General features: G+C 39.3%; 1 long non-coding RNA gene across 1 annotated transcript; it reads left to right on the top strand.

The window, feature by feature from the left end:
• The first annotated feature begins 713 nt into the window (after nt 1-713).
• LOC118550368 (uncharacterized) lies at nt 714-14770 on the top strand. Its single transcript, XR_004924522.2, has 3 exons — nt 714-809; nt 7814-8010; nt 14607-14770. It is a non-coding gene; the product is annotated as an uncharacterized LOC118550368 (long non-coding RNA).
• The last annotated feature ends 2372 nt before the right edge of the window (nt 14771-17142 follow it).

Here is a 17142-nt window from a genome sequence, read left to right as displayed (position 1 = left end):
AACAACTGAATGCCCTAGTCTCCTAGCCTTGCTGTTTTAATGCAATTTCCTTCTCCTTAAATCTCAATGGTGGCCTTTGTCGATAGAATCACGTGTTGTCTACCCATGTACTACATTGTGATGGGTTTCTATTTTTACCCAATATTTAAAACTTTGTCATTTAATATTTTACATACTTATGTTCTTTCTCCTTAGTAGATTATAAGCCGTGAGACGGTACTGACTTTGCCGTATCTGTCACAGAAATTCATGGATCACTGATGTTCAATTACTACCTATTGATTTGATATAAATGAGTGTTAGGGAGACATTTTCTGATAGAGTTCATCTGAAATAGTCAAGATCATTTTAAAACATTAAGTACAGTTCATGGGACTTGACAATTCTTATACCCACCATGTCAGAAATTGAGGGAGACTGATGAAGGAATAAATAGAATTTTAAAATTTGAGAACAGATTATTCACTAAGGATTTCTATAAAATATTTTTACTACTTTAAATCTTTTCTATTAAAATTCCTTTAGATTTCCATCATATTTCTCATTATGTTTATGTTTTGTCCTCAGTCAGAAAAACTTCCCTTACCACACAAACTTACTGTTTATACCTCTGAGATTTACCTGTTTAAATATTTCAGACTGGGGGGCGGAGCAAGATGGCGGAGGAGTAGGAGACCTGGATTTCGTCTCCTCTCAGGAATTCAGCTGGATAGGGATCAAACCATTCTGAACACCTACAAACTCAACAGGAGATCGAAGAAAAGAATAGCAACAACTCTCTGAACAGAAAAGCGACCACTTTCTGGAAGGTAGGATGTGCGGAGAAGTGAATCCGAGGCGATATTCGGGAGGATAGATGGCGGGGGAGGGGCCTCCGTCGGCCGCTTCTGGCAAGTGATAGAGCCACGGAGCACAAAATCGGAACTTTTAGAAGTCGGCTCCGCTGAGGGACGTCACTCTGGTGGCGAAGTGGGGGGTGGAACCCTCGCGGGACAGTGTGGTCTCAGGACCCTCGGGGTCACAGAAAGACCGGGGGTGCCTGAGTGCGGCAGAGCTCCCAGGTATCGGAGCAGGGAAGCCGGCTGCAGAGACGGAGCCCAGGCGCGGGCTCTCAGCTCGGGGTTGCCATAAACCGTGATCCGCGGCACAGTCGGGCCACTGCTCCTCCAGCAGGGACCCAACAAGCGGCAGATCCGGGGAGACTCTCCTTCTTCCCCCGGGAGGGGAGGTGCGGGAGCACACCGCGGGGATCTGCTGGGTTTGGAGACTCCACATGGGGTCGGGTGCCAGATAGAAAGGCGTGGTCACAGGCCGGGTGAGCACAGAGTGTGGCCGGAGACCGGGGAGACGGGAGTGACTGACTGCTTTTCTCTGGGGGCTCGCTGAGGAGCGGGACCCCGAGTTCTCAGCTCCTCCGGGGCGGAGACTGGAGACCGCCATTTTCACTCTCTGCCTCCAAAGCTGTACGGAAAGCTTGCAGGGAACAAAAGCTCCGGAGAGCAAACCCGAGCAGATTACTTAGCCCGGACCGGCGAGGGCGGGGCAATTTTGCCTCCGGCAAAGACATTTGGGAACCACGGCAACAGGCCCCTCCCCCAGAAGATCAGCGAGAACAGCCAGCCAAGACCAAGTTTACCGATCAATGAGAACGGCAGAACTCCAGTGCTAGGGGAATACTGCACATAGAATTCATGGCTTTTTTACCATGATTCTTTAGTCTTTCAAAGTTAACTATTTTTTTTAACTGTCTTTTTTTCTTTTTTCTTTTTTCTTTTTTTTTGAATTTTTCTTTTTCCCTTTTTCAACCAACATCTTATCAATCCCTTTTTTTAAAAAAAAACATTTTTATTTTTCATTTTTAAAGTCATATTCTATCCCTTCATAGTAGTTACCCGTATTTTTGGCATATATATATAAGTTGTTCTCTCTTTAAAATCTTGAGATAGTTTCTTCTAACAGATCAAAATATACTCTAAATCTCTAGTGTATGGTTTTTTTCTACTCCCCTGCCTGATCACATTCTCTCCCTTCTTTCTTTCTTTCTTTCTTTTTTTTTTATCCTCTTCTTTCTTTTTTCAAACAACTTATCAAATCCTTTTTTAAAATTTTTTATAATTTCCATCTTTACAGTCATATTCCATCCCTTCATCATATCAACCCTTATTTTTGTACATATATACGTTTTTCTTTCTTTAAAATTTTGGGAGGGACTTTTTTTTAACAGACCAAAATACACCCAAAATCTAGTGTGTGGCACTGATCTATAAACCAGCCTGATCATATTTGATCACATTCTGTTTTTGTTTTGTTTTGTTTTGTTCTGCTTTTGTTTGTTTTTATCTTTATCTTTTTCTTTTTTCTTTTTTTCTTTCTTTTTCTTTTTTCTCTCTTTCCCTTTCTTTTCCCACTGCTTCAGGTCTTTTCTGATTTGTTTAGAGTATATTTTCTGGGGACGTTGTTACCCTGCTAGCATTTTGTTCTCTCATTAATCTATTCTTCTCTGCACAAAATGACAAGACGGAAAAAATCACCTCAACAAAAAGAACAAGAGGTAGTACCGACTGCCAGGGACCTACTCAATACGGACATTAGTATGATGTCAGATCTAGAGTTCACAATCATCACTTTAAAGATACTAGCTGGGCTTGAAAAAAACATGGAAGTTATTAGAGAAACCCTTTCTGGAGAAGTAAAAGAACTAAAATCTAACCAAGTAGAAATCAAAAAGGCTATCAATGAGGTGCAATCAAATATGGGGGCGCTAACTGCTAGGATAAATGAGGCAGAAGAAAGAATCAGTGAGATAGAAGACCAAATGATGGAAAATAAAGAAGCTGAGAAAAAGAGAGATAAACAACTACTGGATCACGAGGGCAGAATTCGAGAGATAAACGATACCATAAGATGAAACAACATTAGAATAATTGGGATCCCAGAAGAAGAAGAAAGAGAGAGACGGGCAGAAGGTATAATGGAGCAAATTATAGCAGAGAACTTCCCTAATTTGGGGAAGGAAACAGGCATCAAAATCCAGGAAGCACAGAGAACCCCTCTCAAAATCAATAAAAATAGGTCAACACCCCGACATCTAATAGTAAAACTTACGAGTCTCAGAGACAAAGAGAAAATCCTGAAAGCAGCTCGGGAGAAGAGATATGTAACCTACAATGGTAGAAACATTAGATTGGCAACAGACTTATCCACAGAGACCTGGCAGGCCAGAAAGGACTGGCAGGACATATTCAGAGCACTAAATGAGAAAAATATGCAGCCAAGAATACTATATCCAGCTAGGCTGTCACTGAAAATTGAAGGAGAGATAAAAAGCTTCCAGGACAAACAAAAACTAAAGGAATTTGCAAACACGAAACCAGCCCTACAAGAAATCTTGAAAGGGGTCCTCTAAGCAAAGAGAGAGCCTAAAAGCAACATAGACCAGAAAGGAACACAAACAATATACAGTAACAGTCACTTTACAGGCAATACAATGGCACTAAATTCCTATCTTTCAATAGTTACCCTGAATGTAAATGGGCTAAATGCCTCAATCAAAAGACACAGGCTATCAGATTGGATTAAAAAACAAGACCCATCGATATGCTGTCTGCAAGAGACTCGTTTTAGACCCAAAGACACCCCCAGATTGAAAGTGAGGGGGTGGAAAACCATTTACCATGCTAATGGACACCAAAAGAAAGCTGGGGTGGCAATCCTTATATCAGACAAATTAGATTTTAAACCAAAGACTGTAATAAGAGATGAGGAAGGACACTATATCATACTTAGAAGGTCTATCCAACAAGAAGATCTAACAATTGTAAATATCTATGCCCCTAACATGGGAGCAGCCAATTATATAAGGCAATTAATAACAAAAGCAAAGAAACACATTGACAACAATACAATAATAGTGGGGGACTTTAACACCCCCCTCACTGAAATGGACAGATCGTCTAAGCAAAAGATCAACAAGGAAATAAAGACTTTAAATGACACACTGGACCAAATGGACTTCACAGACATATTCAGAACATTCCATCCCAAAGCAACGGAATATACATTCTTCTCTAGTGCCCATGGAACATTCTCCAGAATAGATCACATCCTAGGTCATAAATCAGGTCTCAACCAGTACCAGAAGATTGGGATCATCCCCTGCATATTTTCAGACCACAATGCTTTGAAACTAGAACTCAATCACAAGAGGAAAGTCAGAAAGAACTCAAATACATGGAGGCTAAAGAGCATCCTACTGAAGAATGAATGGGTCAACCAGGAAATTAAAGAAGAATTAAAAAAATTCATGGAAACCAATGAAAATGAAAACACAACTATTCAAAATCTTTGGGATACAGCAAAGGCAGTCCTAAGAGGAAAGTATATAGCAATACAAGCCTTTCTCAAGAAACAAGAAAGGTCTCAAGTACACAACCTAACCCTACACCTAAAGGAGCTGGAGAAAGAACAGCAAATAAAGCCTAAACCCAGCAGGAGAAGAGAAATCATAAAGATCAGAGCAGAAATCAATGAAATAGAAACCAAAAGAACAGTAGAACAGATCAACGAAACTAGGAGCTGGTTCTTTGAAAGAATTAACAAGATTGATAAGCCCCTGGCCAGACTTATCAAAAAGAAAAGAGAAATGACCCAAATCAACAAAATCATGAATGAAAGAGGAGAAATCACAGCCAACACCAAAGAAATACAAACAATTCTAAGAACATATTATGAGCAACTCTATGCCAGCAAATTAGATAACCTGGAAGTAATGGATGCATTCCTAGAGATGTATCAACTACCAAAACTGAACCAGGAAGAAATAGAAAACCTGAACAGACCTATAACCACTAAGGAAATAGAAGCAGTCATCAAAAATCTCCCAAAACACAAAAGCCCAGGGCCAGATGGCTTCCCAGGGGAATTCTACCAAACATTTCAAGAAGAATTAATACCTATCCTTCTGAAACTGTTCCAAAAAATAGAAATGGAAGGAAAACTTCCAAACTCATTTTATGAGGCCAGGATTACCTTGATCCCAAAACCAGACAAAGACCCCATCAAAAAGGAGAATTACAGACCAATATCCCTGATGAACATGGATGCAAAAATTCTCACCAAAATACTAGCCAATAGGATCCAACAGTACATTAAAAGGATTATTCACCACGACCAAGTGGGATTTATCCCTGGGCTGCAAGGTTGGTTCAACATCCGCAAATCAATCAACGTGATACAATACATTAACAAAAGAAAGAACAAGAATCATATGATCCTCTCAATAGATGCAGAAAAAGCATTTGACAAAGTACAGCATCCTTTCTTGATCAAAACTCTTCAGAGTATAGGGATAGAGGGTACATACCTCAATATCATAAAAGCCATCTATGAAAAACCTACAGCGAATATCATTCTCAATGGGGAAAAACTGAGAGCTTTCCCCCTAAGGTCAGGAACGCGGCAGGGATGTCCACTATCACCACTGCTATTCAACATAGTATTGGAAGTCCTAGCCACAGCAATCAGACAACAAAAAGAAATCAAAGGCATCCAAATTGGCAAAGAAAAAGTCAAACTCTAACTCTTTGCAGATGATATGATACTTTATGTGGAAAATCCCAAAGACTCCACCCCAAAACTGCTAGAACTCATACAGGAATTCAGTAAAGTGGCAGGATATAAAATCAATGCACAGAAGTCAGTGGCATTCCTATACACCAACAACAAGTCAGAAGAAAGAGAAATTAAGGAGTCGATCCCATTTACAATTGCACCCAAAACCGTAAGATACCTAGGAATAAATCTAACCAAAGAGGCAAAGGATCTGTACTCAGAAAACTATAAAATACTCATGAAAGAAATTGAGGAAGACACAAAGAAATGGAAAAACGTTCCATGCTCATGGATTGGAAGAATAAATATTGTGAAGATGTCAATCCTACCTAGAGCAATCTACACATTCAATGCAATCCCCATCAAAATACCATCCACTTTCTTCAAAGAAATGGAACAAATAATCCTAATATTTGTATGGAACCAGAAAAGACCCCGCATAGCCAGAGGAATGTTGAAAAAGAAAAGCAAAGCTGGCAGCATCACAATTCCGGACTTCCAGCTCTACTACAAAGCTGTCATCATCAAGACAGTATGGTACTGGCACAAAAACAGACACATAGATCAATGGAACAGAATAGAGAGCCCAGAAATGGACCCTCAACTATATGGTCAACTAATCTTTGACAAAGCAGGAAAGAATGTCCAATGGAAAAAAGACAGTCTCTTCAACAAATGGTGTTGGGAAAATTGGACAGCCACATGCAGAAGAATGAAACTGGACCATTTCCTTACACCACACACAAAAATAGACTCCAAATGGTTGAAAGACCTCAATGTGAGACAGGAGTCCATCAAAATCCTAAAGGAGAACACAGGCAGCAACCTCTTCGACCTCAGCCGCAGCAACTTCTTCCTAGAAACATCGCCAAAGGCAAGGGAAGCAAGGGCAAAAATGAACTATTGGGACTTCATCAAGATAAAAAGCTTTTGCAAAGCAAAGGAAACAGTCAACAAAACCAAAAGACAACCGACAGAATGGGAGAAGATATTTGCAAATGACATATCAGATAAAGGGCTAGTATCCAAAATCTATAAAGAACTCATCAAACTCAACACCAAAAGAACAAAGAATCCAATCAAGAAATGGGCAGAAGACATGAACAGACATTTTTCCAAAGAAGACATCCAAACGGCCAACAGACACATGAAAAAGTGTTCAATATCGCTCGGCATCAGGGAAATCCAAATCAAAACCTCAATGAGATACCACCTCACACCAGTCAGAATGGCTAAAATTAACAAGTCAGGAAATGACAGATGTTGGCGGGGATGCGGAGAAAGGGGAACCCTCCTACACTGTTGGTGGGAATGCAAGCTGGTGCAGCCACTCTGGAAAACAGTATGGAGGTTCCTCAAAAAGTTGAAAATAGAGCTACCATATGATCCAGCAATTGCATTCCTGGGTATTTACCCCAAAGATACAAAAGTAGGGACCCGAAAGGGTACGTGCACCCCGATGTTTATAGCAGCAATGTCCACAATAGCCAAACTGTGGAAAGAGCCAAGATGTCCATCGACAGATGAATGGATAAAGAAGAGGTGGTATATATATACAATGGAATATTATGCAGCCATCAAAAGGAATGAGATCTTGCCATTTGCAACGACGTGGATGGAACTGGAGGGTATTATGCTGAGCGAAATAAGTCAAACAGAGAAAGACATGTATCATATGACCTCACTGATATGAGGAATTCTTAATCTCAGGAAACAAACTGAGGGTTGCTGGAGTGGGGGGTGGGGTGGGAGGGATGGGGTGACTGGGTGATGGACACTGGGGAGGGTATGTGTTCTGGTAAGCGCTGTGAATTGTGCAAGACTGTTGAATCTCAGATCTGTACCTCTGAAACAAATAATGCAATATATGTTAAGAAAGAAAAAAAGAAGAAGAAGAATGTAGCAGGAGGGGAAGAATGAAGGGGGAGAAATCAGAGGGGGAGAAGAACCATGAGAGACGATGGACTCTGAAAAACAAACTGAGGGTTCTAGAGGGGAGGGGGGTGGGAGGATGGGTTAGCCTGGTGATGGGTATTGAGGAGGGCACGTTCTGCATGGAGCACTGGGTGTTATGCACAAACAATGAATCATGGAACACTATATCTAAAACTAATGATGTAATGTATGGGGATTAACATAACAATAAAAAAATTAAAAAAAATAAATAAATATTTCAGACTAAAACTGAAAATTTTCCATGCAGGAATATCCATCAACATCAAAAGGGGGCAGGAAAACAAAAGCTAATTTCATTCAGAAGATTCTCCTTTCTCCTGGCCATAGTGGTGGTTTCCTGCTCGAGTCACTTCCCCTGAGAGGGTAACACTGGACAGCAGCCTCCAGAGCCAGTGAGAATTGTCTCAATGAACAACAGAAGATATAAACATTTTGCATTGGAAAGTATGTGTAATTCAAACTACTATAATTCCATTTTTATGCCAAATGTAATCCTGGAGGAGGCTCTTGCTGGCATGAGGTCTGGAGTTTGTAGTGCATCAAAGCTAGTAGCTTGTTTTTCCATCTGGGCTAGGCACCGAGTTTGCAAGCTTTTTTTCTGAGTTACTCATTCTCTGGTAAATTCCAGTCCTGGGCTACTGTAGAACATATGCAAGGCTTTGCCCCAAGAGTTGGAAATGGAATATGGCCCTTGTTTGAAAGTGTTTTGCTACTGGAAGTACAACTAGTTCTACTGAGGTTTGTGTTGGCCACCTCAGGCTTGTGGGTTCAGTTCAAATTTTTTATTTAGTTCTACAGGTTTTATGGCTTGGCTACCTGAGACACTGGCCCTCACACTATTCCTTCCTCTCAGCTGGGAATATCTCCTGGAGCACTTGGCTAAAGAATTCCAGATTTTACTTTGGAATAGTCATAATGATGGCTCAAGTGTTCTTGGAGGGTGTTCATATTTGGAACTTCCCTATCTGGTCTGACATGGCTCCAGTTGTTGGCTTTTCCTGATGGGGCAGTGTTGCAGGACATGGTTTTAAGAATGTACTGAGTATTTGTTGCACTGAATTGATTTATATAGGTTTTAAGTTTGGAGCCTGTATTCGTTTTCTGTTGCTGCCGCAACAAATCCCACAAATGTAAAACAAAGCAAATTTATTTTCCTGTATTCTGGAAATCAGAAGTCCAAAGGAAGTCTTAAGAGACTAACATCTAGGTGTCAACAGAGCTGGTTCTTTCTGGAGATTAGAGGGGAGAATCTGTTCCTTACCTCTTCCACTTCCAGAGTACCCCAACAGTCCTTGGATGCATCACTCTGATCTCTGCTTTCATGGTCACATTGCCTTCTCCTCTACTGGAGTCAAAATTTCTCTTCTTCCCTCCTACAAGGACTCTGTGATTAGATGTAGGGCCTCCCAGATAATCCAGAATAATCTCCCTATCTCAAGATCCTTAATCACATCTGGTAAGTTGATTTTGCCATATAAGGTAATATCCACAGGTTCTGGGGATGCAGTTATGGACATCTTGGGGGATCATTAGTCAGCATACCACAGAGCCTGAGGCATCTGAATTTGAATCCTGGCTCTAACATTGTTTTATACTTTCTAAGCCTTAGATTGCTCATGTCTAAATGTTGATAATAATGCTTATCTCTCTAGGTTGATGTAAGATTTTGATGAATAAAGTATGTAAAGCATCAGGGACCCCACAGGAGTTCAGTTAATGTTAGTTTTTTCCCCCTGCCTTCTCTTATAATATCTGAGAAGTTAAAGATTTCAGTTTGAAGGCAAGTGAGCCTTTGAAATTTATAAATATTGTATTACAAATACAAAATACGAAAAACATTTCTGCTGAAGTGATTATCACACAGACAAAATACTGGTTAAGATCCAGTTAGGGATCAGTCAGTATGAAACTGTAATGTAATGCAACAAAGAATGCATTATTGTGTTTAGAGATACAGGTATTGTAATATGAATGGAATTAGAGACTTTCCAAATTAAATATGGTATTGAGGATTGTCTGCTTTCCTTATCTACTCTGATTTGTTTCAATAAATCAGGTCACTGTGTGTTTGGGGGAAAGGAAGTGAGAGAGGAAGGCATATCATTCTTCAAGTACCAGTATGGTTTTTATTTAAGCATTGACTATATTAAAGCAATGACAATTTACAAATTAACAAATATTAGTTGAACTTCTCTGATATATCAGATAGTGCCCAATATGTTGATAACATAAGGATAAAATGCCATGGTTCTTACCTTTAAATGGTTTATAATCTAATGGAGAGACAGAAAATAAGCAGATAAGTACCAGAAATTAGGATAAGAATTATAATGGGTATAATGGACGCACAAGGGAATAAGTACTTAAGTCTGCGGGGAGAATTGGGTAAGATTGTGTGGAGAAGAGGTGGTCATTCTTGAGCCAACTTTTGAGGGAGGGGAAGTCATGTGGGGATAGGGTAATCCAGGCAGAGAAAGCTGTATCTGCAAATGTGTGAAGGACCACAATATTATATGCTCACAGAACCATGACTTGCTTAATATGGAGGGGGCAGACAGACATAGAAATTTATCTTGAGAAACAAACATACCTGAGATTGAATTCAGGTTTATTTTGTATAAGGAACCCTGGATAACATAATCCCCCATTCATGTAATCAACAAACACTTCTGGGACAGCTTTTACGTGCAGGAGAGAGTGCAAGGTTCTGGGCATACAAAGTTCAGAAGAGTCAGTTCTTGCCTTCCAAGTTCTTAGAGCCTAATGCAAGAGCTTATTATCAATATGTTCAAACTCTAGAAATTTGAAGAGTTTGCAGTTAAATACAAGTGGATATTTCTTGTGTTGAACCTTTATGAAAGTTGAGGGCCATGAAAATTGGAGTTAAAACAGTACTTAAATCCCATTCATTTTATTATCCAATGGCAGTAGCACTGATGGGCTCTTCACCAAAGATTTGCACTCCTCTTCCGTAGTGAGGAGTAGTTACTGGGCAGTGGCTTCTTGGCAGTGGCCAACAACTGCATTTCCCAATTCCCCTTATCCTTCAGTGGGGATATATGACTAGCTCTCACTTTTGGAATCTGGCACACATAACTTGTTGCCTGAGGTGGTTAAGAAGCATCTTCTTGTTATTATCTCATTTCTGGCTGGATTAAACAAACAAACCAACCTCCATGTTTCTGAGGATGGTGGAGGCAAAAGGTAGAAGGAAACTGGGTCCTTGAATCACCACATGCAGGAAAGCTACCAGTCAAATAGAAATATCCTCATTGATCAATACAAGAGTGTGACATAATATTGTATTGTTTAAAGCTACCAAAAATTTGGTATGTATTTCAGCAGCTTGTGCTACCCGAGTTATTACATAATGAGGATTCCACTATGCAGCATACACACCACGCTTCCTGGGATGTATCTTCATTATACCATGAAGCACCAGTGCTTTTATTCACATGTCTAATTATTAGAAATATCTCCTCTTTAACAAGGCAAAATATGAAAAAAATCCGGTCAGTTTTAGCTATTGATCTCTGGAGCAAGGCCAGGTAAGAAAATGCGTGTTTGTGGTATGGAGGGGCTTCCTTATTATGGCACTGTAGAGAGAAGAGGGAAGTGTTTGAGGCCAGCTCAATCTGGTTGGCATGTTACCTGGAAAGGAACTTAAGAAAATATCATGCTGAAGATAGTGTGGTCAGAGGCAGAGATGGTCTTGGGAGGGGTCATTTAGAAGTTCTAGGTGAGCCTACAAAGACCAAGAAGACTCTTGTGTGATAAAGACCATGAGGACTGAGAGTTCAACATAAATCCAATAATAGGCATGAGAGGCTAGATGTATCTTTCCGTGAGTGGTGGTGGGAAGCTTGTTCCCTAGAGGAACCAGAGTAGATGAGACAGGAATGAGAAAATAATTTACCCCTCTCTTAGTGTCCTTCATGAATTTTATCTTCTCCAACCTAAACCAACCTTTCTTTTTCTTGTTTTTCTTAGTTCATAGACTTTATAGAATTCTTTTCACTTTCCTCTGGATTCATTTTAAATTGTCTAGAATTAACTACAGTGCTTCATATATGGCCAGGTTATTGCAGAGCTTGGTGAGGTGATTATTCTAATATCTGAAGATTATACATAGAGTAGAGTGTTAGGAGGTTGGGCTTTGAAATAAAATAGATTGAGTTTGATTTCCTAGTTTGACTTACAAATCTACAAAATAGATTGAGTTTGATTTCCCAGTTTGATTTGGGGTACAAACTTTCAGTTATAAGATGAATAAATTCTGAGGATCTAATGTACAGTATGGTGACTATAGGTAATACTGTATTGTATATTTGAGAATTGGTAAGAGAGTAGATCTTAAATGTTCTCACCGACACACACACGCGCACACACACACACACACACACACAAATATGTGAAGTGATGGATATGTTAACTAACCTTTTTGGGCTAATCATTTCATAATGTATATGTATATAAAATCATGTTATATACCTTAAACTTACACACTGTTATATGTCAAATATATTTCAATAAAGCTAGAAAAAAATAAAAAGTTGCTCAAATTTCCATTACCTAGAGTAAACTACTATTAATATATTGGTGTTTTCTCCTTCCTTCCTTTCTTCCTTCCTTCCTTCCTCCTGTCTTCCCTTCTTTCTTTTCTTCCTTCCTTTTTTCCTCCCTCCCTCCCTCCTTTCCTTCCTTCTTTCCTTCCCTCCTTCCTTCCTTCCATCCCTCCATGCTTTCCTTCCTTAATAGAATGCTACCCATACTGTTTCATAGCTTTCTTTTTTACATACATCATCAATTCTTAAGATGTTTCCATGTTATTAAATAACCTTCTAAAAAATAAATTGAATATTATTCTTCAACATCATTTTTGATGGTTGCATACAACTTTGTTGTATGAATGTAACCTAATTTAATTTGCAATTCTCCATTTTGCGGCCCGAGTCAGAAATACCATTGTTTTGACTAGTGTGGTGTTTACCATGTACTTATCAGTGAAGCCAGAGGAACATTTTGATAGAATTTGTGTTTGCCCTGATCTCATCTTATTTTCTTCTGCATTTTCAACATCATTGTTTTGTTTTGTTTTTCGGTTGAGATAACCACTTCCTTCTCTTTGCTCTGAACCATATACTTTAGTGAACTCAGTGGTTATTACAAACTGACTAAATTTAGTTTTAAAAAAATCTAGCTGGGCCCACAGGTATTATTTTCTTTCATAAAGGCCTTCATATCTTTATTATTTTAACTCAATAACATTTGTAAGTGACGAATTCTATTCATGAAATGGGTCATTGGATGGAAGTCATCAGATGGTTTTATATTGAACTCCAAAGCCCTAAAAATCTTTTTGTCTCTAGAGGCAGCATATAGGCAAATACTCTAGGAATACCTAAGCAAATCAGTTAGCAATTCTGATATGATGGAGTCGGCCATTGATTTTCAATGTAAAATTGTTCAAGGGAAAGAAACTAACATTTATTGAGAACCAGATACTGTACCTACATTTATATCATTAAATCCAAACTACAGTTTTGTTAAGGTTACATGTTAGCACTCTGATATTTAGAAGATATTGAAGCTAAGGGATAAATCAATTTGCCTAAAGTCACATAGCTAGTACAAGGTAGAGCTGAGATTGAAATACAGGTCTGCCTGGCCTCAAAATATTTAGGCCACTCAGAATCATTCCTGCCCTATTAATAGTTCACTAATCAATTGAACTCTTGGTTCAAGAATATACCTTAAATGCCAAGATCAAGTAACAAATGAATGTGCTATTAGATAATCTCTGAGCTATTAGATAATCTCTGAGCATTAAGGTAACCAATGTTGGAATACAGTTGCTTTGTGTTTCCTTCCTATGTACCAGGATTAATGATGGTCAGTAAGGCTCAGAAATCTGACTGCTTCAGTAATTCTTCTTATGGAGTGTCAAAATTTCTGATAAAAATAAATTAACACTTGCTAGCCGTAGATTTATAGTCCTAGAAACACTGGTCTGAACAGGTCACCTAATAATTCTACTGTTAATTTTTAACACACATGCCACACTAATGGGGAAAAATAGACCTTACCAGAATTCATTGCAAGACATAGTTCTTAGATGAGACAGTAATGAGGCAATGTCTGGTTCTTATCAAAGGTCATAAATAAATGATTCATAACCCAAACAAAAGTATAGACTTTGTCATAAACATCATTATTAACCAATGCATTGTCAGTGGAATATGCTTTGAGAAACCTATCTTTCTTCATATCTGACTTTGCTTTAGTTGTCACTTGACTCTTTCCTGACAGTTTGCAATCCAACCAATTTTAAAAATCTAGAGAAGGAGATACATTACTCACACTGTAAAGAGTTGCAGAAGAAATTTATCCAAGGATCACACCAGGAAGGGACCAATGTATTGTTTTTTTAAGTAGATATATGGTTTTATCTCCATAGACGTTTGAATTTCATGCTCAAGATTAAAAGTAGTAAAGTGCCAGCAAACATCAGTGTCTTTGGAAAAACTATGTAAGATTTCAAATCTAAACCTTGTGAACATTACTCCTTTCTTCATTGTTTGACTTAATCTGTTTTCCTTTCCTATGGAAACTAGCTTTTGTTTTGAAATATGACATAGTAAATTGTTGCAAAGGAAAACAATAGAAAATACGTATGTTATTTTTGATGTTTTTTATATGCATGAGTATAAAGTGTTTTTTTATTTTTAAGCTAAGCTTTTTGTCTTACTTGTTTGGAAAAATAAACTCTGTGCCACAGTGAATTGCCTGCTAGTATTTTATGGAGCCATATATATGGATGCTCAATTATTTTGGGGAGGTGGTGGCATGGATGAAGGATAACAATCTCATGCAAAACATGTATACAGGGTAGCATAAAATGAAACTTCATTTTACTTGTCTATAAGTAAGGAACTGAGGGGCAGCCCGACATGGTGGAAAAAGTCCTGGATGCAAAGTCAGAGGATCAGGGTAAATGAGAGATGGTTGTGTTGGATTCATTCTGGAATATTCTGTGACAGGAAGTGGACTCAGGAGAGGAACAAGAGGAACTTCAGGAGCTTCAAAGCAAGACAGTGGAGGTAAAACAGAAAGGATTGTTCTAGATAAGCCCGTGTGATGCTCTCTCCTGGGGAAAGACTACCAGCTGGAGAGAAGTGAGTATGTGACTGAACCTCAGGCTGTGACCTTGGAACCCTGTCTGGTTTTGGTGGGGAGTACACTTGGTTAAGTGCAACCTAATTTCTGTCTGGAATCATCCTTGCTTTTCTCTTTAAAGCCTGTGAAGCCTAGTCAGGGGCCTATACTCTGCTGCTGGTAGCAACTGGAACCCAAGCCTCAGGTGAGATCACCTGGGAAATAAATGTAGGTAAGAAAAAGAGAATTCTAGACCACTTCAAAGTTCAGACTGGGTAGAAAAAGAGGAGCTTAAAAGTGAGGGGGAAAAAAAAAAGATAAAAGGTAAGAAGAAAACTAGGAGAGTGGATGACACTAAGGTCAAGAGAGGAAAGTGTTTCAGAAAGTAGGATGTTGCTAACTGGTTCAGTAGGATGAGGGCACATATGTTTCCATTGGATTAGGCAATATTAGGTTACTGGGGATCCTGACAAGAAAATGGAAGAATCAGAAGCTTGATTGGAGTGGTTGAGATGAGGTCACAGATGAGGTTGAAAGGATGGACAAGAAACTGTGGGATCCAGACTGGAGGGAGACAGATGGATGAGTGATAGTCTGAGAGTTCAGAGAGTGGTTGACTAGAAAGGGAAACATGTATGAGAGGTTAGTCTTGATGGCCTCTTACGAGGTAAGAAAGTTGGGATATAGTTACTCTTTTAAGGTTTTTGCTATACAAAGAGGAAAGAAATGGGTTGAAAACCACAGGCTACCGTGGGTAAAGAGGGGGAGGTGATTTTTATGGTCAAATAAACTAGATCAGATGAGACCAATTCAGAAGAGTGGGAGAAATAGATGATGTAGGAGAGAGGGAGCACAACTGCAAGGTAATAAGAGGACATGGATCAGCACATCCCAGTGGAGCAGGTGGGCCTTTTTAGAAGAAGGGACACAACTCCTTAGTATCTGTAGGAAAGAAGATAGAATGAATAGGTACAGAAGAAAGTAAATTTATAGAAAGATAAGGGCACTCCTTTTAAGCTGCTTCTAATTTCTCAGGAAAATATAAGGTAAGGTCAAGGGCTAAGGTGAGACAAGGATGTTTGAGGGGAGAACAGAAAGGGTGGGATGGTCATCTAAGAGAGTGAGACAGCAAATGTTCTGGGGACATGTAAGTAGTTGTCAGGAAATGTCAGATACCCATTTGTGACTCTGAGTTATAAATTTATTGTGGATCTAGTTAGGAGTATTAAATGGTTTTATCAAACTTGAGTTACTGGAATATGGCTAGAATTGAGTTTAATCTGGTTTGGAGATTTTTCAGGTAAGTAGGAAGGAGGGAGAGGGAAGGAAAGTAATTAAAGGAGTTTGCACATGAGTGATTTTCTGGGCCTAGAAGGTAGTGAGGACGTGAAGGGTGATAGGCTGAGAAAAAAGTCATCAGGAGTTTGACTTATGTGATCTATAAGCAGGTGGAAGTGAGTGAAGTGAGAAGTCTGATGATATGGGCTTCAAATGAACTGCGTATTTTAAAGAAGGGAAGGCAAATAAAAGCCTTGAAAGTCACACTGGAAGATAGGGGGACAATAATCAGGCTCTCAAGTTCATGAGCTATAAAGAAAAAAGCAACCTTTTCTTGTGTCCTTAGGAAGAACAAGGTTTCAGTTAGAGAAAGGGGGTTAAGGAATCATTCAGAGAAGGGTCAGACTGGAAGTTCTGTATGGCTCAGTGAGGAAGAGGGTGGAGAAGGATGAAAAGGATGGATGTAGGATTACAGGATTCAGACTGGAGGGAGACAGATGGACAAATGATAGGGGGTTAATGGATGGATGAATGAGAGCGGTGGAGTAGAAGGGGATATAAGTCATGATAGCCTCGATGGCCTGTACATGAAAGGTCCAGCAGTTCAGATCTCCATCTTGTAAAACAAATAGAAGGAATGGGGAACTGCAGACAGAAGGTGCTAGATGGGCTTCCTTGAGGTTTCTGGACTCTCTTCAGGTTCTTCTTGTCACTGACTAGCTGCATGTCCTTGGGCAAATTCTTGTCTGACTCTCTCTTTTCTCATGTATAAAGTAATTCACTCCCAGTGCTCATGTGCTGTTTTGGTTCTCTGAAATCCCTTGCCGACCTGTTGAAATCCTAGCCATTCTTTAAGAATCTTCTCAGAAGCCATCTCTTAGGCTTTTCTTATTTCATCACCCAACCCAGGCAAGGGTGACCTTTCTGTTCTCAGTATCACTGTAGCACTGAATCACCCTGGCGGCCATTATCAGTCTTCCAAGTGATACAGTTATTTGTGTTTATCTCTCATCCTTCTTAAAAAATCCATGAGAACAGGAAATGTGATACATCTTTTTGCTCAAGTAGATGCTCAGTAAGTGACTTTTGAATGAACCAGTAAATCATACTTCTGGAAGACAGAGTAGTAATGAAAGAATAGAT

Source organism: Halichoerus grypus, chromosome 7 (assembly GCF_964656455.1).
Source record: "Halichoerus grypus chromosome 7, mHalGry1.hap1.1, whole genome shotgun sequence".
NCBI lineage: Eukaryota > Metazoa > Chordata > Mammalia > Carnivora > Phocidae > Halichoerus > Halichoerus grypus.
The sequence above is the reverse complement of the archived record's forward strand: the minus strand, read 5'-3'. Positions and strand labels throughout refer to the sequence as shown.